The 24,836-nt window shown below is 41.9% G+C and overlaps 1 long non-coding RNA gene across 1 annotated transcript in view; it reads left to right on the plus strand.

Moving 5' to 3' along the window:
- Window positions 1-6,286: 6,286 nt before the first annotated feature.
- Window positions 6,287-24,836, plus strand: part of LOC124798253 — a 129,475-nt gene continuing 110,925 nt past the window's right edge. The window contains exon 1 of the long non-coding RNA XR_007016929.1: window positions 6,287-6,394. This is a non-coding gene — a long non-coding RNA (uncharacterized LOC124798253). The remainder of the gene's footprint in view (window positions 6,395-24,836) is intronic.

Consider the following 24,836-nt stretch of genomic DNA (forward strand, 5'->3'; position numbering starts at 1 on the left):
ACTTCTCACCTGAACTATACTTTCCACACATTACGAGTTAAACGCCTCTTTGGGTAGTCGTCGCTGCACTCGACACTTTTTTTAATCTCATTTTCTTCGTTATCGGTCGTTCTATTTGCTCGTGGCGGACGTACCACGAAGTTTGTTCAGATTCATCGTTGATACCTTCACTCAGTTTTTTATTACAGCTAACAGGGCAGCTAACCCTCTGATCAAACACGCTGAGCTACCGTGCCGGCAACACTTTGCGCCATTTGAAGAAAAGGTGATATCGCGACTCGTTGGAGCACAGTAAACGTCTCCAGCTAGCCAATACCAAGTTTACCCTTACGTGCTGCTGTGAGAAATGATGCTGATGAAGATTATGATTTTAGTGATGATTTTAGTTTAGATCTCCCGATAGTTTTGTCACTGTTGTCGTGCTGTTTCATTATGAAATTAGTAAGGCAAAAAGAATTAAGAAAACATTTTGTTTAAAATGTAAAACACATTTCTAGCCTTTATTAAGAAGACTAGTTTGATGCAGCTCCCCACGTTAGTCAACCCTGTACAAGTCTCCTCACCTCTAAATAACTGCTGCATCCTACATCCAGTGCACCTTCAGCATCTCTTCAGTCGTTGTCCGACCTTTCCACCTAATCTTCAATATTCTTCTGTAACATCACATTTCAAACGATTCAGTTATTTTCTTCTCCTATACGTAAATCTGGAAAGATTCTGCTCATAGTAATTAACGTCATCACAGTTCCGACAGACCGGTGTAGTCAAGGAGTTTGATAGTTTCTCGTTTCGGATGATCTAATAGCTCCGTTTATAAAGCAAAAACGAAAGGTATTATGAACATGTAAAACTGAAGCACACATGGCAAAAATTCAATCGAATCAATAAGGCGTTAGTTTTCGTTCGTTATTTATGTTCATCTACGTTGTCGCTTCGTGGCCGGAGAAATAAGTGTTAGATTATAACGTCAGGTAATTCCTCAGAGATTGGATTGATGACAGTTTTCTGTTTTATTCGTGCATGTGTGAGGAACAAAAAATTCTTATCCTATTAGTTCAGGTGTCTGTCTAGCAACGCCAGACCGTATGACGTCTTACTTCTAATGATTCGCTGATTTTTATTGTTTTTTTTTAAGCTCAATAACAAATGTTCATTTATCCATTATACTGAAAACTTAAGGACGTGTTAGAAATCACCAAGGCAAAAAAGGCATTTTTTATTTTTCTGTTTCTTCATAAACCCATTTTCGGCTTCTTAAACCATTCTAAGGTGCCATCAAAGTCTAACAATCGCAGATAAAATAATCTTAAGACTGACGGAGGTGTCAGGTAACGGAATAGTTACGAGATTTACACATATAAAGCTTATCATAAATATAGATTTCATTTCAATTGAAAGTGCATGGCTGATTAAAACTGCGTGATTCAAACCCAGAACTTTGTCTGTCCTAGCATGTTGTTTTCTTTTAGTGTCAGTCCTCTGTACTGCTGTTATTTTATATGCTATAATGACGATCAGTATTCAAGTGGGTACAATTAAAGAAGCCGAAGGGACGTTCGTGAATAAATAAAGTTGTTGCCAGACATCAAGATAAGGGTTGCTGCAATTGACACGTTATTAACTCGTTATATTTACATCATGACGTGCTCGTTTTGGCAATTTTTGCATTTGCAATTGATACCACAATGATGATACAATGTTTCTGTCGTTCTCCGACTTAATACGCGCTGCGGGCGCACCAAAAAAATTCTCTTTTAAATATTTTTAAAGTGTAAAACTGTACGTAAGTCTCCAAGATGTCAGTTGACTACACCTGAATATGGTGAAGTATCATGCGCAGCGTTTCTGCTTGTGGAACGCTCTTCCTTCTTCTTCTGCATCTTCTTTTTGCATATTTTTGCGGTTTAGCATCTGGCATGAAACTGCGGTAGTGCCATAGAAAATATTTCCTTGAGTCATGAGGTCTTTGTCACTTTCTACGGCAAATATTTCATTTTCCACAGAAATTTAAATTGCCGATCGTGAAACCTTAGTTACATACGGTAACTTTCACGTTCACGTTTTTCAGGCTGCGGGTGTATTGTTTTTACGTGACAAGTTTCTGCAGCTTAGAGTAAGAGTTCGTGTTGCACCCAGTCGTTGAAGTCTCCAGTGGCGAGATAATCTTTTATTCCTGTCTAGATAGTCACTGTTTTGTTTTTATTTTAGTGAATTCGACTATCGACAAACAGCTTTGTCTGATGTCGGAACTGCTCCTTATCTTGAAACTGGGAAGATTCAAGTAGTTCCAACATTTTTGCAGAAGTATTGATAGTACTTGTCCTAAAAGTCTATTATGAAGTGCCTAACGATAAGCTAACACATGAAAGTGACTGTCATCCAACTCGTATGTAGTCAACAGCCGTTACTGTCTACCACATACTGTCATCCCACTGGCTACCTCCAATTTGACGCGCAAACGCATTGAGAACGTCTGCTGTGTACATTTTCATTCCTGGGAAATCTGATCGAAACTTTTTGAACCGCTTTTTATACCACTCGTTCAGTTGGTCACTGTAGGTAAGGCATTTTTGAAAATAGTAAACGTGGAGTGGGGCCTGATGGGTGGACGTGGTCTGCGACGTTAAGTGAGGCACTGTAGGAAATGTAATTAATAGGTTTTGGGGATACTGAGAGTATCTGGACAAGGCGAATCATGTCGCAGATGGCTTTTCGGATCTGCGATTAAGGAATCATGTTTTCATCCTCATCAACAGTGATCTTAGGGTCGACCCTCTTGAATACATTGCTGACAGCGTATGGATTGATTTTGTTTTGAATGTGAAGGACCATCTGGAAGTAAGGATACAAATGGAATGAAGCTTATGGATGAGCGTTTCCGTAAGAGAACAGAGTGGAAATTAGAAACCATAGACCTCATGACTACAAAGCCTTTGCGTAGAGGAATTTTGTGATGCTCAAATTAGTGAGATACTCTCTTATTTGATAGGATATAGCTTTTTCTGAATATTCCATATTGTATCCTGGTTTTACACACCAGGTACAGTTCGCCATACAAGTACGGTCAATCATTGGAGCTTAAACTTTACTTTGCGCGTTGTATCTTTTGGTGGTACACAGCAGACGTTCTCAATGCGTTTTCGCGTCAAGATAACAGTATGTGGTATCCAGTAACAGCTGTTGACTACATACCAATGGGATGACAGTATGTGATAGCCAAAAACAGCTGTTGACTACATAAGTCTCCCTTCCGCCAACATACGAATTAATTGTATTTTTTACACGGCTTTTCCTTCACGTATTGCTTTTGCCACATGCTGACGTTTCTGTATGTCGACCAATTTTGTCGAAATTTCATTATTAATGATTTCGTTTGAAATACGAATCTTGGTTGTGTTGAGGAAATGACACGACTTACTCGCGTTGCGTGTACGGCTTTTTGTTTATTTTCTACTTCTGCCACTGAGACACATTTCTGTTATTGATATACGCAACACTTTTGTACTATCTTTGTTACAACATTATTAATGTTTTCATCTCAAAGGCGGATTCTACGCTGCGGTCACAGACTGATCGTTAGTATAGCCTAAAATATACGTTAGGGTGGAAGATGTCAATCTAGTTTTGAGTTGGCGGAATGAAAGAATGTAAAAGTGAAATCAGGTTGCGGTGACAGATTAACCTGCCTAAGCCAGAGGCTAGGAAGCTGGTATTTTTATTTACCACTATTTTTTATTTACTTTTGACCAATCGCTGTATATAAAGGGTGAAAAAAATACGTATGCAAAATTTCAGAATGTTCAGATGAGGTAAAAAGAAACATAAAAAAATATATGAGAAAAATGTCACAGGGGTACCGTTTCCATGTCTTAGGGGTCCATTAGGATTTTGACGCTAGTGACGTCCAGAGACGGTGGTTAAACTATCGTCTGATGAACACGGTTTTAGAGACGCCGTTGAAAATATCGTCCACCTACATTAATGATGAACTGCCATCTGCATGATAATAATTGCCTAACATGCACAAAACAGCCAGGTGTTTAAAGAAAAATCTCTGGAGCTTCAGACCAATGGACAACCAGGTCTTCTGTCGTATCGCTAATACTGGAGAAGATCGAAGGTACTAGAAGAAGAGGATGTCAAAGGATGAGACGGATCGACGGCATCACATCAGTGATGTGTTCCAAGCTGGAAAGCCTACGGAAGAAAGTGCAGGACAGTAGAAATTTGGCGTGCTTTGGTTCGTAGGGTCAGGGATAGTCGGAACTTACTAAACAACTAAAGGGGGAGAGAGAGAGAGAGAGAGAGAGAGAGAGAGAGAGAGAGAGAGAGAGAGAGACCATAATGAACCTCAAATTTCAGCTCTTGCACCACACTCAGACAACAGACGTACTAATTTCATATCTTTTTGTGCACGATGGCACGATGACACAGCGTACGAGACACACAAACCTGCTGTGATAACTTCTATACCGAATTGCGGGGGACTTCTCGTCATGGTCATGAGAATTCTATCCATAGTTTCAGCGCTCCTCACTGTTGGCCACCTATTGCTCTGCATATTCTGAACATATCCTGCAGCCCTCCATTTCTTATACAGTTCTTGAATAGTGCTGGTCGTGGGGACTTTCCTACCAGGATACTTCACTTGAAACGTTTCTTTACATTACTTGATGGAGCGTGTCTTTATGTAACACTCTACAATATCAATTCGTTGCTCTATTGCAAACTGCCGCATTTCTATAACAGCTCTACAATACGAGCTTCTCACAACAAATGACGCATGAACACAGATCTGTGCCCAGCTTTCTGATAAAATGCAGTGTAGCCAACTTTCGTAACAGTGTTGCCATTTCACAAGTAATTGGATTAGAGATGACTAACCGGTACGTGAGGCATGCCGGTTTAGTGTGGAACACCCTGCAAAAAAATGGCTCTGAGCACTATGGGACTTAACATCAATGGTCATCAGTTCCCTAGAACTTAGAACTACTTAAACCTAACTAACCTAAGGACATCTGACAACACCCAGTCATCACGAGGCAGAGAAAATCCCTGACCCCACCGGGAATCGAACCCGTGAACCCGGGCGCGGGAAGCGAGAAAGCTACCGCACGACCACGAGCTGCGGACGACACCCTGCACTTTGTGAGATTAATACGAGGTGTATTCAGAAAGTAAGGTCCGATTAGCTACGAAATGGAAACCACTGTTAAAATCCGATGGAACTTTGCACAGATGTGTTGGAGAGTGTCTTTAGTGTGCCCGTCGAATGCTGCACGACGCTCTTTTCCGTTCAGAGCACAAAGTGGTCACATAGAAATACCTAAAACAACAGTGTCTCTTGCCAAGTAAGTGAGCAATTTCGCCTGAAGCTATGCGGCCGACATAACATAAACGTCATGCGTTTCTTTCTTCAAGACAATTTTCAGCCGCATTCTGCAGGGGCAATGAAGACACTCCTGCAGCGTCATCCACAATATAGCCATTAATTGGCTACGTCCGTTGTTCATCTCTGCTCACACGAATCGCTGCCGACGAAGACAACATTTTGGCACAAACAACAAAAGGCAGACCAGCGTAGAGAATTGGCGGCAACTATATAGAGAGGTAGTTGGAAGGTGTGGTTAACTGTAGCGAATAGCCGACCGCTGTGGCCAAGTTGTTCTAGGCGCTTCAGTGCGGAACCGCGCTGCTGCTACGGTCGCAGCTTCGAATCCTGCCTCGGTCATGGATGTCGTTAGGTTGGTTAGGTTTAAGTAGTTCTAAGTCTAGGGGACTGATGACCTCTGATGTTAAGTCCCACAGTGCTCAGAGTCATTTGAACCATTTTCTTTTCTTTCTTTTTTTTGCAAATAAAAAGTTTTTGATTTTCACTGTGGTTTTCATTTCGCATCCCATCGGACCTTACTTCCCGAACAGCCCTCGTATATATAATAGTGATCATCGACGAATTACGATAGATGCCGTCGGCCAATAAGGTAGCCGGATTAAAAGAAAATTGCTATAATGCGGATGATCCCCGGATATGCGGTTGATGACTCTAGTCGCCGGCCACAGCGCTCTACAGAACTGCTAATGCGAGGACTACACAGGTACGTGCGTGTGCGTTAGCGACTGCGTGCGTGAAGTGGCTCGCGCTATTCCCACGGGACCTGTGGGCAGCGGCGCGAGATTTAAAAGCCAGCGGGCGCTGAGGCGCTGATGCTGGATGACATAATGTGCGGCCGCGGGGCCAGGCTGGCAACACTGCACCAGCGCCAGCCCACAAAAGCGAGGCGCGGGTTGCGCGCCGGGCAGTTCATGGTCAGACACTCAGACTGACGACGACAGCGACAGCGGCCTGTGCTGTGCTCCGGGCTCCGTGCTGCGCTCCTTGACTCCGAGCACTGAGGTAGGTCAAGTCAGGCCGCCAGCTGTGGCGTCGTATACGGCGCCAGCAGAGCTTCCACAAGTTGCCTGAAATCCGTTCGCCGTTGCGTATGCGCTCCACATTTCGGACAGCGCAAATACTCACGTCTGATTTGTTCGAAATAGAGGGCGGGCGTCATACCGCTTTGCTTCCCGGATTTGGTCGGAGTCTGTTTAGCGGACGACATTTACGGGTTTTTCGTTGTGCAGTGAAGTGTGATTATGCTTTAAGGCGATTTATGAGCAGTGATGTCTGTATTTCCAAACAAAGCACAGGGAAATCTATAGATGACTACAGCCAAACATAGGTCATATATAATACTGCTGCGAAAGAATATATGAAGAGGCTGGCAACAAAACACGACCTCCGTTGTGGTTGATCCTGGGCTGAGTGAAGTCGTGTGTACATCTTTCTTTTACATAAAATAAAATACTAATGACTTAATGGGTGCTAACTAACCTGAGCATACCGGTAACCACCAAGAACATACCTTAAGTTTTTCCCAGTTTCGGAAATTATCACTGAAATGCTTTGTTTCGAAAAGTGAAATAAATATAATGGCATATGAGTCGCCAGTTCTCAGATAACAGATAATATAATGTTACTACCAACCTTACGGCTGCATAAATAGCATTACGCTAACGGTATATTGCTAGAGATAAGGTTCTGTTTCGGTAGAAGAAAATTAAAATCTTACTGTGACATCCTCCAGAAATTTTCAGAAAAGACGTCTTTGCCGCTCCGTATTTCACGCAGATTAGTACCTGTACTATTTAGATACAATTTTACCTTTAGCCACCTTATTGTTTTCTGTCGCCATTCACCTACTAAACGCAGCACAAAGGTCGAGAGATTAAGTAGATTCTAGCGGAGTGCTTGCATATTGAGGCAACGTATGGATGGATTCGATACTGCACATGCGTAGTATACGTCTTTTTGCTTAGTCTACTTTTTGCGCACGTGATTTTGTCTCCATGCGTCTGTGCTTGGGCACGAGGGAAGAGGCATCGTGGGATATTATTTTTAAATGCGTGTGTGTGTGCGTTTTGCCATCCATCGGAGTCATTTATCCGTGACGCTCTGCATTAAGGTACAGTCGATGTTGGAAGGTTAACGAATCTGGACTACATAAGAAAGAGACGACAAGGAAATAATATAGTGTAACATACAATAATTGTTACCAGCAGATTCACAAGAGTCCTGTATGAGATGTAATACAGTAAAAAGATCAACATTAGCTTGAAATTATATAGAGGAATTAGCAAGTGCAAGTGCACCTATTTCTATTGTTGACAGAGGACGGTATACTGAACACCATTACATCAATATTTACGTCATTTGCAGACACGTAATTATAGCTATTACAAGTTGTATGTTTTTAGGTTGGCCAGTAATTCCAAGTAAATATGGCAAGAGCAAGCCATTAATGCGTATTCTTCCCTGAGAATCATGTCAGGTGTTGAAGTGTGGACACAAAATGGTTGGTCTATATTGATGGCGTAGTCCAGTAAGTGGCACAGTTGCAACTCTGCAGAAAACACTCGCCTGTAATGTTTGTAACGTTTTTGTCAAAAAACAACCAACACACTGACATATGCACATATTAAGGTATCACATATAAAAATATCTGCACTTGTATACGTTAAACCCTGTATGTTAACACATGCAGTTCCGTCATATTTCTCAAAATACAAATTGCTGTGTTGTCGTAAATTATTAAAGTATCTTGTTTGTTGACAAACAACAAATGTTAAGTTTCAGTGAAGTGATTAGAACACAACGGAATGGAACACTTTTCACGCTTAACAAGTGAAGCATGTGCACATAAAATATCATTTTGTGTGTCGGCACAGCAGTAGCTGAATATCAAAAGCCTCAATGGTCACATCATCTACATCGACATCCTAACAAGTACTTTGCCACGCATGTGTAAACATATCTCTTGTATCTCAGTGCAAAAATCTGGTTGTAGATAACAGAGAGAAGACGTATCACGAATTATCTGTCATCTAGCGTGAAATGCAGTTTGCCAATTTGCAAGAGTGGAAAATGAGCAAGACTTGTGGTATTGTTTGTACTGTTAAAAATTCTGAAATTCACAGGCAGCCTCAGTGGGTGGTAGAAGAGACATATCTTTGTATCTGAAAATCTTTTTTATTGCATTTTACGCGTTCGAGTTGGAGTACCACTCTTGTGAATTACATGTGTCAATGAATTCACATTTACTACTGCTGTCAGTAAGTCTGAAATTCCACGTCTAACTCCCCTTTCCTACCCCATTCCGCCGTTGTATTCTATCGCAAATCCAATAACGAGATATCCTGAGTGGGGAGACGAGAACATCGCCATAACGCAAGGACGTGGTGAAGATATTTGAACATGCACTCCAGCAAGGAGGTTAGTTTCTGTAAACAGTTCCCATCATTGTTTCCTGAAATTACACTTTAGATTTACAGTAAGATCACTGTCTCCCAGAGAAGCAACAGACTTGACGTCTTTTGCGTACACAGCTTGACTTAGTGCACTGCTTGGAGTCGATTTTAAGAATGTACATAAACTACGCTAGTGATCTACACAAGTAGTTGGACATTATTTACCCAAAAGAAGACGCCAGTTCTTGGTATAATGTCATGCAAAGCAGCAGAAAGTGCTTGGAAAAAGTGAGTGTTAAGAACGGTAAAATTTTAAGGTCGTTAGTTGGAGCAAACAGGATGTAAAGAAACAGGAACGTACGTGGCCGGAGTGGGTTGGTGTTCTTAGGAAACACTGTGACGTCAAAAGGTTCTCGCAACGCAAGGAAAGCGCGTGGCGTGGCGTGCCGGCGTATTTTTTTCAAAACTATCGATTTTCCGAGAGCCTATACAGTCAGTACGCAACAAGTGTTCCCGCTTCTCTATTTGCTTTCGAGTATTTACGCTCCTACAGAATTTGCGCAGTATATTCAAACTGAACGAAAGTTAACGTAAATAGTTATAATACATACGTACTATATGGTATAGTCAAGAAACTTGCGGCAAGCTTCTGCAGTAATGTGGGGTGTGGAGTGATCTTTTCAGACCAATAACAGTATTTTTTTCTGGAATTCAAGGAACAGTATGCCGTCGTTCGGAAAGTCTATACATACTTTATTACGAGTGTTTCCTTGTGAAGCCATGAAATCTAAGACACAAGCGGAACTGTATTTTTCAGTCACACATTATTCAGGGTTATGACAATATGTGAAAGAAGGCAAAGAGGTAGTGGGACGTTATGGGACCAACCACCAAGTTCGCTATATAGTAGGCACAAGGCATTGAGAGGAGAAAGTGGTAATAAACAGAAGCTCTTTAAGAGGCTGAATTCAGATGTTGTAAGTATAAATTTTAATGGTTAAGACGTTATCCTTCATCCTCTAAACCGCTTCCCAACTATTAACCTACTTTTCGATCATATTGTTCCAGTCTTAAATATACAGGGTGTTTCGGAAGTGATGGTCAATATTCAAGGATATGGCACGAATAATCATTCGAAAGAAAAAAAAGGTCAAGTAAACATGGGGTCTAAAGCGCATACCTTAAGAGCTAGGAGCAATTCTTGATCTTCGATACTGTGAAACAAATCTCTTTCACTGCAAGCTCTTTGCTTTCCATATTTTAGGAAGTGATAGTATGGACTAAAACAAAACAAAAAAGTCCAGTAAACATGCGCCCTAAAACGCATAACTTAAGAGCTATGAGCACTTGTTCATCGTCGCTATTTTGAAACACAACTCTTCTAATGAACAAGTGCTCATAACTTTTAAGGTATGCATTTTCGAGCACATGTTCAATGGACATTTTTTTCTTGTTTTGGTCCATACTACCACTTCCCAAAATATGGAAAGCAAAGAGCTTGCAGTAGAAGAGACGTATTTCACAGTATCGAAGATCAAGAATTGCTCATAGCTCTTAAGGTATGCGTTTTAGATCCCATGTTAACTTGACTTTTTGTTTCGAATGATCATTCCTGCTATATCCCTGAATATTGACCACCATTTCTGAAACACCCTGTATAAACTGTGATAGATACTGGGATCTGTTGAAGCAAACAGAGGGGCTCTTCTTGAAACTGGAAGTCCTGTCAGCTATAAGAAAAGCTTATACTTCATTTGTTGGAGTAATGTTTATGCTTAAGTTTCCTTGGGAATCAGTACCTAAAAAAAAAATGGATGAGGGTTACACCTGCAAGAACGTCGTGGCTAAGATAATTTAGCGACCCATATTCATAATGATTGTGTTAAGATATGTGACAGAAAAATAACACATATTTAAGAAATAAAGTTTTGTATGCATAGGCTTCCGAGTTGACTGTTAATACTTACTTCATCTGAAGAATACCCCTAAAGTACTGAGGAGTTCCCTAGCGGGTGCTACTTGAATCTACATAACAAAATATTTGCTATCTTGTGGAATTTTTATTTGGTAGATTGATCATCTGAATTTTTTATCTTCGTATTCTCTATTCTGCACTACCCCCTTTTTACGCTCAAATCGATCTCTCATGTAGCCACTAATGCAGCTTCAGAGAAGAATCAGTCTGTGAGAAAGTGCGGCCGTTGGGTGACCCAAGGAATATAATAGGACCAATAATGTTATCAACATATGTGACAGAATAATAACATAGACTAAAGCATACTCATGTTGTTCGTTGCTAGTGCTAACTTCCTTTGGGTAAATACTAAGAAGTGAAATGTTACGGTACAAACACGGAACATTTTTAAATTTTTAGGATAGAAGCGAGTATAAGATTTCTTCAGAATATTGTGGGAGACTGGGATGCATTTGATTAGGAAAACCTATACAAGAATCTCTAAGATCTATTTCCCTAATTGTGCTCCAGTATCTGGTGTTATTATCAAATAGACAGAAGACTTCTAGTAAATTTATAAGCACGCTAGGTAATCGTGATTGTGCGGTTTAACGCACGCAAACGTGTAACACATTTTCAGCAAACCAGAATGGAAATCGGAGGAAGGAGGAGTTCGTTGTTCTCTAAGTAATGTTTAATAAACTCAGAAAATCGGTTGTCGCCGTGGGCTGTGCAGGACTTCTACCATTTCCGTTGTACAACTCGAGTACATTTAATGAGAATAAGATAAGAGATTACAGTACGCTCCGTATACCCGTGGAACATGACAGCAAGTGGCTAATGATGCTATGAAGTATTTTCAATCATGCACTGTACAGTGACTTGATGAACGAGTAGGTAGAGTAGGTACCTCTTAGGTTTCCTGTCTCTGCGTTTCCCTGTTAGACAGTGGAAACGTAAGCTTTGATAGCTCCGACGTCCTTCATTTTTTCTCCTTGTTCGTTACTACCCGTCCTATCTGTTGTGTCGGTAGCTGTGCCGACACCGTGAAGTTAATTGCTGAAAAGGAATGCTAGACTAACGCTGTAGCCGATAGTGCACGCACGGCATAAAGCAGACGGGCGTGAAGTCTGGAACATGAGAACTTATAAATGAATAAGAAGAAAAGTATGTAGATGCTTAGTACTTATCTTTTATTTAGTTCTTGGAATACATCTCTCTTGAATACTCGTAAGCTATAGGCACTGATACAAATGGCTCCTTGCTAGTTCGTAGCCATTAACTTAGCTGATGGCTATTCTGTCTCTCGGCTAATGAGAGAGAAAGGCTTCATACAACTGGGCGGTAGCTAGGTTCTCGTACAACTGGGGCCGAGTCCACTCTCGTATCACGAGACCTGCCTTGGTGGTGGCGCTAGGTCTGCGATCACAGTGGCGACACGCGGGTCCGACATGTACTACATGGACCGCGGCCGATTTAAGCTACCACCTAGCAAGTGTGGTGTCTGGCGGTGACACCACACTATCATTATTTCTTTTTTGGTGACCTTCAATGATTATGCAGTTTTGACTCGTGCCGTCCTTCGTTCCAATTGATTTAATGAGAACACATTCACGGCTACATATTTTGGTATTCCGTTTTAGAATTTTAGCGTTGTGCCTCTGTTAATAATTGGCATTACGAGGGCAGACAACAAATTGATTTTGCTATTAGTACGCGATATCTTACTGCTCGGGCCATCAAGTACCCTCTCTCCTTCTCTCTGCCAGTAGGTTTCGTACAAGCAAAAAATTACTAAAACGGTAATCATTATAAAGAAAACGCTAGTTCATGAAACATTTGTCTGTCGACTTCCTACAGAATCTTAGCCTTTAGCTGAACCATACTTATTGTTCGTTGTCTTTATTTCCCATATTAAATTACTTTTTCAATTTTTTTCTGTTTAATTTTTTTTTTCTGCTGTGACCTGTCTGAAGCTACATGTTTTAGGTCTGGCAAATATTCTTTCGCAGTCCGCTTAATGTCGCCTCTTGTGGTTGAAAAATTGAGGCTTATCCTTATTATAGCTTCGTCGATGATTATATACGTTTAATGTTTTGTTAATACTCCGATAAACTATTCCAGTTGTCTGTAACGCGGCTTATCTGTCTTGTTTGCTTACTCTCCACTGCATACGACTGAAGCTGGTGCGCAGAACTGCTTATCTTTCGGCGGCGATAGCGTAGCATCAGAGCTACTGATACAGATCTGAACGCATTATCAGTTAACTGCCCGGCACATCAGCAAAGCTGTTTGTCTTGGGCTCTGTAATAATGTTGTCGGATAGACTGACTCAGTAAGAGGAAGCGAAAATGGCACGATTCGTGTTTTAGAGTGCAGTCAATAGCGAGGCAATTACAGATGGATCTCAAGCTCCAAAGTGGAATGGGTGTCTCAATAAATTGGAAATGTCATTTCAAAGAAATTGCGTGAATAGATTGAGGGCCTGACGAGAGTTTGAACCTCATTCGTGTCGAATGCGAGAAAAGTCTTAATCATTTGCCCATTAATTTCTACCAATATCAGCCTTATTCCATGTGCCAACGGATCGAGCGCCGTTTACATGGCTCTGTGCGCGCCCTTTACTACTGTTCTGTTCTCATATTTCCTACTCGCAAGTTCGCATTCACGTGCAGGCTATCTAGCCTTAGCTTAGGAATCTCAATACAAAAGTGACCGGACCACAAAACTTCAAAATGAAAAAAGGGTTTTTTTTTAAAAGGGTGATGCCGGCATTCTTAAAATCTTAAAAAGGGTACTCGTAATTATTTTGTATAGGGTATTCGGCTTAATTTTTTAGTGGATTCTCTTATTTCTGGCCCCGTTTGCCTCTTCTTTTTTTTTTTTTTTTTTATATTTCAACGCTACGGGTTTCAATAGTGAGCAACAAAACAGGGCACTACTGCAACACAAAGGCAAGCAGCCAGCGAGTATGGTCGCGCCGTATCTCGCTTTAGGTGATCTGCTTCTGTGAGGAGCCGACTGATGCTAGAGAGCGTATCCAGTACAGCAATTGCAGACGCCGACAACCCGACATTCAGCGTGAAGCAGCTACTTTTTGTGTCGCAAATACTGTTTACCAGAATCCACTTTTAACGCAAAGAAAACTAGAGGCCGGCAGCGGTGGCCGAGCGGTTCTAGGCGCTTCAGTCTGGAACCACGCGACCGCTACGGTCGCATGTTCGAATGGGCATGGATGTGTGTGATGTCCTTAGGTTTGTTAGGTTTAGGTAGCTCTAAGTTCAAGGGGACTGATGACCTCAGATGTTAAGTTCAATAGTGCTCAGAGCCATTTGAACCATTTTTGAATACTACAGGCAGTCTAACAGTAAACTCCTTTACCATTACCACACTAAGCAGTAACCCAATAGGAATAAGAATAAAATGGTGGTGTAGACGCTACCGACCAAATGTGAATCCTTCCAGTGTACGAAGTTTGCTAGTGGTTCTTGATGGGTACGAATTTAAGGCAATCGGTGTTAAGATGTACTCTTGGTATTGGCTGAGGAGGGAACAGTCTTACGTGTGAAGATGTTGACGGAACTTGACAGGTATGTATAAGGGTCAAAGTAATGCAATAAATATTTTTTCGTTTCTGCCCGATTTCACTTTTAACGGGTAAAACAAGCTATGAAAGGTAATTTGACTTAATAGATTTTGAGGGATATTTTAGAAACAATGGTGTATAAAAAATGTTTCATATAGAAGTTAAAATGTAACAGACGTTCAATAAAACTGTATAAATCAATTTGCTAATAATCTGAAATTTTGCAAAATACTACACGACCATTAATTCTGCAAAATGAAAATATTTCTTATCACGTAAGTTAAAGAAGCTTTCACGCCACATACATCCATGTGTAATATAGCTGGTTTCCTAAATACCATTTCTGGAAAATAAGCTGCACGCAATGTGCTGTTGGAGTGTTCTCAACATGTCTCGTTATAATACCTAGAAGTTTATTATTATTCTAATGATTTGTGTTTTGTTTTTTATTGCTGTTTTACGTTTTAAATTAAATTTTTAGTTGGCAATTGCACACAGACCACTCTCTCTCTCCGTCTCTCTCTCTCTCTCTCTCTCTCTCTCTCTCTCTCTCTCTCTCTCTCTCTATCACACACACACACTTTTAATTGAAAATAACTCATTATTACGACACAAAATGAGAGTTTCGAAGGAAATGCTTAAAGCAACGTTTCTTTTACAACATGCGCATAAAATGAAATTTCTTCCCGTAATACACACAGCGGTCAGTAGGGCTCGCAAATTGTGACGGCAGATGCTCTAAATATATAGATTTGTATCAAACATATTTCAGTATATTGGGAAACCTTCACAAAGAGAACTGAATATGTACTAGTGACAGCAGCTTGATGATATTATTTCTGAAGTGGAGAGTGATGTCATCAGAACTGGATCTGAAAATCATTTCACATTTTCACATTTTTTTTCCGACGTCGAATGACTTATACCAACATATACGTCCAAAGATTTCTGCCGATCTTTTCGGGGTCACCACGTGAAAAAGTTCCTTTTCCTCGGGTACGACTCTCAAAACGTTTCTTTCATACTGATCACCTCAAGAATCTAACAGTAATGAAAGTTTTCCTCCCACACTGGGAAAGAAAACTTCTGTTAAATATCTTTTAACACAGTCATACGCTCGGTTACCGTATTTCGATGCTGCCATAAGAACATTTGGGCTCCAAATCGAGCTTCTCTAATTCTCGGTCAAACTCTCCATCAATTTCTTTTAAAACCATGGAAAGAGGGTGGCCAACGTGAAAACCGTTTTGAGCGTCATACCTGAGGGCAGGTACAGCTATTGGACGTATACAGCTTTCGATTCTGGAAGAACATTTTGAGAATATTTTCAGATTTAACTCTGCTAAATGTTTATGATGTCAGTCTCCATATGGGAAATAATATAATCAGCCTTGCAGTCACTTGTACGTAACCTATTCTCTTTGCCAAAGTTGCCCTATGTACTGAAATATGCCTGGTGCAAATCAGGATTTGAGATGATCACCAATCACAATTTGATGTCCTGCTGAATTTTGTTTTATATTTTGATGTCCATTGTGTGTATTATGTGAAAAAAATTATTTCATTTTATGCGTATGGTGAAAAAAAGTTGTTTTAGTCATTTATTTAGAGAGTATCGTTACTGTAATGATATTGTTGGTTTTCAACTAACAAAATACATGAATGTGAAACTGTAAAGTAAAAGAACATAAATTTAAAACGTAAAGTAACAATTTTAAAAAATAGCAAAATACGTAAAACAAATAATTAGAGTAATAATGGACATTTAGACATTATACTCCGGTAGTACATTGTGTACAGTTTATTTTCCAAACATGGTAGTCCAGAAACTAGCTTTATTACGCGTGGATAGAGATGGCGTGAAAACTTCTTTATTTATGTTCTAATAAAAGTTTTTATTTTCAAAAATTAATTAAATGTGTTGAAGTATTTTGCAAAGTTTCAAATTAGTACCAAAGTTGATTATACAGTTGTCAAGAACGTAAACTACATTCTAATTTCTGTATGAAACACTTTTTTATGTATCTTGTCTTCGAAGGTATTCCCTCTAAGCCTTATATGCCAAAAGACCTTCTGGGGTCTGATTTACCCATTAAAAGTGAAATTTGGCAGAAACGAAAAAATATTTATTGCATTATTTTGTTCTCTCTATATACCGGCCAAGTTCAATCAATATCGTTTATTTATACCTGGAAATGTTCCCTTATCACTGTCAATCATGCTCTAGGTGTTCAGCAGTATGTAGATCGTGTTTTAGACAGAGCAATTTTGAATTTTACGACGGAGTTCGTCATTATCGCGTCGTAATGGCTGCCCATAAGAATTATTTAACTAAGTTTGCTACCCATGCATTCCACAAGTAGGGTATTTCCAGACCAGAAGTTTCCCAGAGGAGCAACTTCACCTGCTGCTTGGGACGACGTTGAGAGCACTACACAGAAAAAGGTAGGAGGATGTTTACGCGTAGATTCTCAAAGTTATCTAAGTTGTTCTGCACATCCTCCAGCGACTATGTTTTTCTGATAACGATAGCATCGTCGGAGAACAATCTGATAAGGCTGCTCACTCCGTCTTCTTATTCGTACGCGTATTGAGAACGCTTCTCTGGGACACACACACGGTTATTTTAATTTCCTTTGAACGTTTGCAGTGCAGCAAAACGTACTGCTTTCTACTTGTCGAAAATTCGGGCCAGTCTCGTATGTGGAGACATTGTTTTTGATTTTATCTTGGTTAGTAATTGACAGTGTGATAGAACGCACTCGGTCTCAAAGACTTTTGTCACCTTCTGCGTCAACATACATATTATATTCTACATCTACATACACAACAGGCCTGAATCCCGCTTCCCAAGGAAAGGAAAGAAGGAGACGGTAGTATAGAGAAGTAACAAATGAAGGACAAGGGAATGAGGCTGGTGTATGTAGAGCGAGGTCTGACAGAACGGGGAAAGAGAAAATTGGAGATACAGTGCATTTATTTTCGTGTTATATCAGATATTCATGAAAATTCAGGAGGACGAGGAATCTAGTAACGTAAAAATAGTTGAGAGTCACTGGTTTCAGGACATTCTTATTGCGAAATATTTGGTGAATTTATAGTGACAATGCAGGTTACGCTGTAAGTGTCTACAGCAACAAAACGTTTCAGCATCTAGAGGATGCTGATCTAGGTCATAAGTTAGCTGCCAGATTTGAAGAATTCAAGTTCTTCATTGTCTAAGACCATTTCATATTCGTATCATCTTGTCGAAATATTGCGTGCTGCTCCTGTGGCAGGTTTGTCTGTGCTGCGCCTTGTATCAGAGAGTGCGATTTTCCTTATAAGAGGCACTGCCACCCAATTTTTAAATGCCTTGGCATTGCGGCGTTTGAGGCTTTATTTTGTGATTTTATTCAAAGCTGTAATTTTCAGCAACTGTAATACATATTTCAGAATAAAATTCGGTCGTTAGTTGCAAATACATTCTTATTTCGCTTTACTGGTTTCGACAAATATTAAACTTCTGAAGATGACAAATTAATTTGTCGAAACTGGTAAGGCGAAATGAAAATATATTTTGCCCTACGACTGAATTTTATTCTGAAATTTTATGTTTTGAAGCATGCTGTGCCACTATCAACTTTTATGCTCAAACTGTCATCACACACACACACACACACACACACACACACTAGCTTGAACAGTTATTTATAAAGAAATGTTAATGCCGAAACTCACTATCCATGTTTATGGACCATAATAAAGTTATCTCTAGGATTTATTGAGGCACAAGGCACTTGCGGCTCAGATAACGCATGACATTCAAACCCGTCCAGCCGCTTCAGCTTGAAGGAGTAACAAAGATACACACAAACTTTCGCATTTATGGTATATATATTGGATATATATCCCTAAAAAACATCATACTCTCAGGTCGTACGCCGGCCAGAGTGGCCGAGCTGTTCTAGGCGCTTCAGTCTGGAACAGCGCGACCACTACGGTCGCAGGTTCGAATCCTGCCTCGGGCATGGATGTGTGTGTTGTCCTTAGGTTAGTTAGGTTTAAGTAGTTCTAAGTTCTAGGGGACTGATGACCTCAGATGTTAAGTCCCATCGTGTTCAGAACCATTTGAACCATTTGTTTCTTAGGTCGTACAATTAATCTTGCGTAAACAAAGTTCCTAGGTATATTAGACTTTTTCACCAAATATTTTAACAGATTTATATCCATCGTCTATCTCCCTATAGTAATCTCTAAACTACGTGATAATGTGCACCTCATAGCTTTACAAATGTTAGTATGTTTACTGGTCCTCAACTCCTCTATAATCAAATACGTGCAAAGATAACAATGTAAAATTAATATTAAATGCAGTATTTAGTTTTCCGAGAAGCCCGTGCTCTTCAGAATGTCTTACTAAGACCTTTATTAGCAGTTATTAAATCAATTACTACTGCATGTCCAGTGTAATGCCGTGCAGTAAATGGCCAATGGTTTCTCCTAAATCGTGCTAAATCCATTCGTAATTTAAAAGAAACATTGTTTAGTAAGCGAAACTACGGGAAACAGTCAGAACATACTGGCAAAGGGAAGGAATGGCTCTGAGCACTATGGGACTTCTGAGGTCATCACTCCCCTAGAACTATTTAAGCCAAACTAACCTAAGGACATCACACGCATCCATGCCCGAAGGAGGACTCGAACCTGCGACCTTAGCGGTCGCGCGGTTCCAGACTGAAGCGCCTAGAACCGCTCGGCCACTCCAGCCGGCAAAGAGAAGGAATATTAGTGATTAGAGACGGAGTACATGTTCATATTGGGAAGGAAATACACAGTGTCCTTTCCAAAGCAACAGTTCCGACATTGGTTTAAGGGAACCACTGAAAATCTTAATCTGGATAATGGAACGGGTGGTTTGTTCTGCCTCAAAAGAGAGGGCGCTGCACGGTGCTTCTTTGAAGACATAATCATATATTGCTTGTCCACTGCTGTAGACGTCCTCCAAATTTCGTTTCACACTGTGCATTATTTGTGGGCGCCGTATTTCTGGAAAACAGCGTGTTTGCAGCAGTGCTGTGGACAGAACAGAACGCGCACGTGGCGCGCTCCGCGGCTGTGTTTACGCAGACGCGCCGTGTGGTCGGAGCCGCCGGCTGGAACGGTGCCTGGAGGAACGAGCGGTGCCGGTGTCACGGTCCGGGGCTGCAGCGCTCCAGGAAGCCCGCACCAGAGCTGGTCGCCGACCCGCAGGCGTCTTCTCCAGTGGCGGCCTAGCGAACGGCACTTCTAACAGTCCGCTCAACAATGAGCGGAAACGTATTGTGCTCTGACAAGGCGGAAGTAGCTTGATCGTGAGCTGATGCAGCACTTGACTTGGGCACGACTGGATCAGTGTCGAACCTCAATGCTTTTTGCAGCATCTGGAGGCTGAAAATGGGCTTCAATTTGTACCCAGTAAGTCAAGCTGTCATCAATTCGAAAATTTTTTTGGGCAACGCAAAGCTTTCCTATGCATGGTCCTATAGCGGTAGAGTGCCGTTGCCTTCCTCCGACCTTAGAATAGACTCACCCAGTTGAAGGGGGACGAAGGAGGGCCTAGAGCTTAAGGTGAATTCAGAAACATGGTGCAACTAGGCTTTTTTCACATGGACATATGGAGGCGTGCTGAAAAGTAATGCCTCCGAATTTTTTATTTTGTTCTCAATATCGGTTCAGGTATTATAAGTCATCCATATTACTCGGTCGACATTCTTGTTTCGCTGGCGCAAGTTGCAGCTCACTGCCGCTAGAGATCTCCAAATTGCAGCGTGTAACATGGCGCTGCGTAACGTAACCATGTTGGTGATTGAGAAACAGCATGCTATATTGGAGTTCCTAACCGCAGAAGAGTTCGTCCACACATGAAGCGTCCTCCAACGTGACAATGCCAGATACACAAGAGCGTTGCGGCACCTGCAACAACTCGACGCCTTGGCTTCACTGTCACCGATCGTCCTCCATATAATTCCACTTGGCCCCATCGGAGATTCATCTGTTTCCAAAACTTAAACACATCTTCGAGGACTTCACTTTGATAGTGATGGAGCGTGCAAGCAGAGGTGAGGTTGTGGTTCCGTCGGGAAACATGTATTCATCGCCAGTGTGACTGGTGAGAAATACATATGTAGAAATGAAGGTTAAAAATGTAGTATGTTAATAACCTTTGTTTTATTTAAAAAGCTTTTAATAGTTTTCTCATTAATTCGGAGGCATTACTTTCCAGGATGGAGTCGTACATTGACAGAGGTGAAAAAAGTGATAAATGTTAGTTAGAAATCTAGAATTGACCGGGGATCGAACGCGGGACCTTTGGATTTGAAGTCTGGCATTTTCCGATGAACGACCGAGCCACCTATCATTATCTATTCAATGCCTCCTTGTCGTAACTGAGATTATAGATACTCTGCTCTTGCTGTGGTTTCCAGTCCGAAGACTGGTTTCTTGCAGCTCTGAGCTCTAGTCTATTCTGAATAAGCTTCTTCATCTCTGAATAACTGCGGCAACCTACTCATACATAAACGTGGACCTACTTACAGTAGTAGATTTTTGGTCCCTATAATTTTTGCTGTCCCCACTTCCTTGGATTACTAAATTGATTAGTATGTATTTAAATCAAGTTGCTCCGTAATTTTATTTCTTTCCGATTTGGTTTCCATTTAATCATTAGCATTCTTGTGTAGCACCATATTTAAAAAGTTTGTATTTCGTCCCTGTCTTTAATGGTCACTGTCAATGTTTTACTTCCGTACAAGGCTACACGTTCAGAAAAGTACTTTCAGTAGAGAGTTCTTAACACTTAAATTTGTAATAAATTGTTGATGGTGGTCATCGAAGGCGCCGTAACGGCTGTACGATACGTGAATTCCATCCTCCGACCGATAGTGCAACCATATAGGCAGCGTATTGGCGATGCATTCATCTTCAAGGACGACAATTCGCTCCCCCATCGCGCACATCTTGTGAATGACTTCCTTCAGGATAACGACATCGCTCGGCTAGAGTGGCCAGCATGAACCCTCTGAGGGATCCACGGCGAATCGCCATTGATGAGTGGGACAATATGGACCAACAGTGCCTTGATGAACATGCGGCTAGTATGCCACGACGAATACGGGCAAGCATCGATGCAAGAGGACGTGCTACTGGATATTAGAGGTACCAGTCTGTACAGCAGTCTGGAGCACCACCGCTGAAGGTCTCGCTGTATAGTGGTGGAAATGATGTTTACGTTGACCTCTATTCTATTTTTCTGTACAGGTTCCGGAACTCTCGGAACCAACGTTCAAAAATGGTTCAAATGGCACTATGGGACTCAACTGCTGAGGTCATTAGTACCCTAGAACTTAGAACTAGTTAAACATAACTAACCTAAGGACATCACAAACATCCATGCCCGAGGCAGGATTCGAACCTGCGACCGTAGCGGTCTTGCGGTTCCAGACTGCAGCGCCTTTAACCGCACGGCCACTTCGGCCGGCTGGAACCAACGTGATGCAAGACTTTTATTGATGCGTGTATATTACTAAACTGCTTATGCCGTCAACCGGTCGCAGTGGAAGTTTTTCCTACATAACGGTTCCTAGAGGGAACAGAAATCTGATTTTCAGTATTTTGTACAAATATTGACGCAATTTAACGTTGGAAGCTGTTCTATCTATGCAGTTGAATTCCTTAAGGAATATCTTTTTTGGTGGGAAGGGGTTAGCGGGGGATGTTACTGGTGCCGTTAGCGGCTAGGCCGTGCACCCAGATACGCAGAGCTCTGCTAAAAGTGGGGCGCGTCAAGACCCGACACGCCGACTTCACGCGCGGCTGCGCGCGGCGTGTCGCCTGCTTCCAGAGCCGGGGTCAGGAAGCGGGTAAACGTTACACCGCGGTCACGGCTCGTAACGGAACCCGACATGCGTTTTCTTTCTCGCTTATTCGTGTGGTTTTGCACTGTTGCGGCACCACCTCGTCTCTTCACTCACTGAAGAGATGTAAACGACAAGCTTATGGGCGAAAAGAGGCGTCCAGAACGAACGCGAGCAAGGTGACGTTTCCATGACGCCAGTCATTGCCCTGCACATGTCTGAAAGTCTTGACAGGAAGTCGCTTTCTCCAGAGAAATGCTGTTACTGAGTGCGGAAGAGTTGCGGCGTTGTGTTCGTGGGGAGATGGGCTGAAATGCAAGAATGTGAAAATAATCACTGCATGGAGCTGCTTCGAGCTTGCAAAATAGTCCACCAGCAGCCCGACTGAGTGTAGGAGTTACGGCGCGTACCCTGTAGGGGCTGAGGTGGCATTCCAGTAGTAATGTGTTTGGGACAACGCTTTCCGGCCTTGTTATCTTGTTACGATTTGATGAAGTTCCACAACGTAACGTTGTTAAAGTCCCCACAAACACACTCGCTCTCTCTCCCTCCCTCTCTTTCTCTCTGCTCATTGGGCAACTACAATGACGAGCCAAAAAAATTGGTACACCTGACCAATATCATGTAAAGCTCCCCGTTAGCACGCAGAAGTGCCGCAACAGGACGTGGCCATGAACTCGATTAATGTCTGAAGTAGTGCTGGAGGGAACTGACACCATAAATCCTGTAGGGCTGTCCATAAATCCGCAAGACTACGAGGGGTTGGAGACTCTTCTGAGCAGCTCTTTCCGAGGCATACCAGATACGCTCAATAATGTTCATGCCTTGGGAGTTTGGTGACCAGCGGAAGTGTTTAAACTCAGAAGAGTGTTGCTGGAACCACTCTCTAGCAATTTTGAACGTGTGGGATGTCGCATTGTTCTGCTGGAATTGCCCAAGTCCGTCGGAATGCACAATCGACATTGGATGCAGGTGATCAGAAAGGATGCTTACCTACGTGTCGCCTGTCAGTGTCGTATCTAGACGTAAAAGGGTTTCCATACCACTCCAGCTGCACACGCCCCACATCATTACACAGCCTCCACCAGCTAGAGCAGTCCCCTGCTGGCATGCACGTTGGACTCATGAGGTTGTATTCATATCCGTACACGTCCATCCGCTCGAAACAATGTGAAACGAGACTCGTCCGACAAGGTAACATCTTTCCAGTTATGAACAGTCCAATGTCGATGTTGACGGGCCGGGGCGAGGTGCAAAGCTTTGTGTCGTGCAGTCACCAAGAATACACGAGTGGGCCTTCGGCTCCGAAAGCCCAATCGATGATGTTTCGTTGAATGGTTCGCACGCTGACACTTGTTGATATCCTAGCATTGAAATCTGCAGCAATTTGCAGAAGGGTTGTACTTCTGTCACGTTGAACGACTCTCTTCAGTCGTCACTTGGTCCTGTTATTGCAGGATCTTCTTCCGCCCGCAGAGATTTTCACTGTACACTCGTGAAATCGTCGTACGGGAAAATCCCCACTTCATCGCTACCTCGAAGATGCTAGGTCCCATAGCTTGTGCGCCGATTATAACACCACGTTCAAACTCACTTAAATCTTGATAACCTGTCATTGAGCAGCAGTAACCAATGTAACAACTGCGCCAGACACTTGTTGTCTTCTTTAGGCGTTGCCGACCGCAGCGTCGTATTCTGCCCATTTACATATCTCTGTATTTGAATACTCATGCCTATACCAGTTTCCTTGGCGCTTCAGAGTAAAAACTTTAAAAAGTGCTTTCATACGTCACGTATTCCTCATAGTATACGCTATAAGTTACCGAAGAGAACGCCTCGATGTGTATCCTGGTCCTGGATATACCCTACCTGATATCCTGGTCCTGGATATACACGACCTGATTAAAACTATCTAGACAGCCGTAGGTGGCGTGGAATTGACCACTAGATGCTAGAGAAGCTGACACACCAGCATCAAAGGAGGTGGCGAACACTGAACTATAGGGAGACAAGCAGTAACAGCAGACTGGGTTGGTAACAAGAGCTGAGAGACTTGGAACGTGGAATGTTAACTGAATAACAAACCCACCACGGACATTTCAACTCTGATGTGATTGTGAAGTGTTAAAGTGAAGGAACAACTACAGCCGAACCACAACCAGACAGGCCTCATGTACTGACGGATAAGTACTGTCGAGCATTACGGAGGATGACTGGGAGAAATGGCTTGAAATCAGCGGAAGAAACTAGTAGTGACTTCCAAGCTGCAAGCAGCAGTGATGGTAGCACAGTGAATGCGCCTAGAGAGTTCACGTATTTCTGTAGTCAGTGCCCGTAGCTGCCTAGATGAGTACATTTGCCATTTCCGGTACTTTTTCAGTGACTCGGCTTCCTTTTCTTCCACAGTTTCAAGATTTTTCTTTTTAATGCGACTGATGTGCGCTTCAAGTGCTGAGTGCATCATGTAGTTGTCGTCAGTCTTTTTGTGACAGATCGTAAGGGAGAACAGCGAAATGGAATAAGCCAAGGGTGGTTGTGAAAAATCTTGGAAATATAGCGAAGTGAGACTGACTCTTCGTTTGTGTTTTTGGTAAATTTCGTGATATATTGGGGAATTTTGTAATTCCAATCCCAAAGA

The sequence above is a fragment of the Schistocerca piceifrons genome, chromosome 5, assembly GCF_021461385.2.
Source record: "Schistocerca piceifrons isolate TAMUIC-IGC-003096 chromosome 5, iqSchPice1.1, whole genome shotgun sequence".
In the NCBI taxonomy this organism is placed as follows: Eukaryota; Metazoa; Arthropoda; class Insecta; order Orthoptera; family Acrididae; genus Schistocerca; species Schistocerca piceifrons.